This window comes from Mandrillus leucophaeus, unplaced genomic scaffold, assembly GCF_000951045.1.
Source record: "Mandrillus leucophaeus isolate KB7577 unplaced genomic scaffold, Mleu.le_1.0 Scaffold71, whole genome shotgun sequence".
Lineage (NCBI taxonomy): Eukaryota > Metazoa > Chordata > Mammalia > Primates > Cercopithecidae > Mandrillus > Mandrillus leucophaeus.
Window position 1 is genome coordinate 5715812 of NW_012107697.1, and position 2555 is coordinate 5718366.

Here is a 2555-nt window from a genome sequence, read left to right on the forward strand (position 1 = left end):
AAAGAAAGAAAGAAAGAAAGAAAGAAAGAAAGAAAGAAAGAAAGAAAGAAAGAAAGAAAGAAAGAAAGAAAGAAAGAGAGAAAGAAAGAAAGAGAGAGAGAAGTTTGGGTAGAAATGTCCTAAACTGAAATGCAGTTAAGGGAAGTTTCAACAAGACCATCCGGAGGACTTGAGCCAATAAGCAGACAAAAGAACCCCAGGTCTTCCCGAAAGGGATTTGCTTTAGTTAGCATCTCCCAACACTCACATCAGTGGTGAGAGAGTTTCACACATATATGGCAATGGGGTTTCAAGGGCAGCAACTGAAAACGTGGGTCTCTTACACTGCTTCTCTCAAGAGGAGGCCAGCAGGTACCTGTGAGTGTTATGAGAGCTGGACAAAGCACAGAGAAGGCTTTCCCTCTATATGCATCTCATTGAATAGGAAAATAAAGATGATCTGGGTTTTAAGGGTCATTTTAAGAGAGGGGGCTTGGGGAAACGGAGAGACTGCTGGTTTGGCAGTTGACAGAGTTCCTGAGAGGGGACATGGCAGTACCATGCTAAAGTGAGAAATGTCCTATCTTCACTTTGCTACTCTTTAAGACCAAGGGTTCCAATTCCCTTATGCTCCAAACATTTTCAGAGTTGTTTTTGCGTTTGTTTTTGTTTTTGTTTGACAGGGAGTCTTGCTCTGTGCTCTGTCACCCAGGCTGGCGTGCAGTGGCGCCTTCTCGGCTCACTAAAACCTGTGCCTTCTGGATTCAAGCGATTCTCCTGCCTCAGCCTCCCAAGTAGCTGAGATTACAGGCAACCGCCACCATGCCTAGCTAATTCTTTGTGTGTGTTTTAGTAGAGACGGGATTTCACCATGTTGGTGAGGCTGGTCTCAAACTCCCTGACCTCAAATGATCCACTCGCCTTGGCCTCCCAAAGTGCTGGGATTACAGGCATGATGAGCCACTGCACCCGGCCATTTTCAAGTTTCTGATAAAACTGTTCTTTCTGTGTTGCTTCACCTGCAGGTCCTGTCCACTCCTCCGGTCCCCTCCTAGGATATGGGATCTGTGGGGTAGGGCGAGGACAGTTAGAGTGGTGGCCCAGTTCTCCATCTGTCTGCCTGCCACCCTGCTCTCTCAGGAGAAGTTCTTTCTCAGGGGGGTCCTTAGCCTCTCATGCAAACACATCCCTGTGGGTCAAACTCCAGTCCTCCAGGCTTGAATCCACGTGTCAGAATCCTAGGCCAAGGGCAGGTGAATATAACTCAGCTGTGTATCTTCTCTACATTTCCTCCACGAAGCAATATCTCAGTCTCTTCCAAAGGTGCCCCCTTTTGTCTAAGAATCCTGTCTTCTCGTGGTAAGATCCACATGCATTAAGGCATAAAGTGTGCTTTCTTGAGTGTAAAGGAAGCTGCTATAGTACTGTGGGAATCTTATTATAAAGCAAAGACGGAGGGTACTAACTCCAGAAAATATACATGTTTTTTGTAGCTTTCTCTTTGCTTTGTTTTGTTTTTTGAAACAGAGTTTCACTCTTGTTGCCCAGGCTGGAGTGCAATGGCCTGATCTCAGCTCACTGCAACCTCTGGCTCCCAGGTTCAAGCAATTCTCCTGCCTCAACCTCCCAAGTAACTGGGATTACAGGCGTGCACCACCACACCTGGCTAATTTTTTTAGTTTTAGTAGAGACAGGGTTTGACCATGTTGGTCAGGCTGGTCTCAAACTCCTGACCTCAAGTGATCCACCTGCCTCAGCCTCTCGAAGTGATGGGATTACAGGCATGAGCCACTGCACCCGGCTTTCTTTCCCTTTGTTTTATTCCAAACTTTGGCCATCGTGCACCACATGAAAATGTGAAAAAAATTCATGTGGAATTCTGCTGAGTGTCCTTAGCGGAAGGCAAGAAGTCCAAGAACCCACTTCCCCACCTAATAGAAAGGAAAGACTTGCAGTGGGAGGAGGACCCTTCCACAATACCAACCACGCATGGGTGACCTCTGGGGTCCCCTGAGAACGACTTGGTTCTTTCTGAAGTCAACTGGGAGTGAATTTCCAGGCTAAGCCAATACATTGCACAATTTTAAAATGAGAAGAGGACTTAGATATTGTAGCATCTAAAGTTTCTGTGCATTGGCCATGGCTTGGATTAGCAGTCTAAATTTCACCTTTTGTATGGAGGTAGGTGGGGGAAACATTAATATGCAAATTCCTGGTTCTTGCCTATAAGGATTCCAGTTCCATAGATCTTAGGCGATACCCAGAAATCCTTCCTTTAAAAAAGTTCCATGGGAGCTTGGGAGATTTTTAGGGTAGTGAAATTATTTTGTATACTGTTATAATGGTGGATGCTTGTCATCACACATTTGGCAAAACCTATGGAAAGGGCTAGGCGCAGTGGCTCATGCCTGTTATCCCAGCACTTTGGGAGACCAAAACAGGTGGATCACTTGAGGTCACGAGTTTGAGACCAGCCTGGCCAACATGGTGAAACCCTGTCTCTACAAAAAAATACAAAAAAGTAGCTGGGAATGGTGGCGTATGCCTGTAGTCTCAGCTACTTGGGAGGCTGAGGC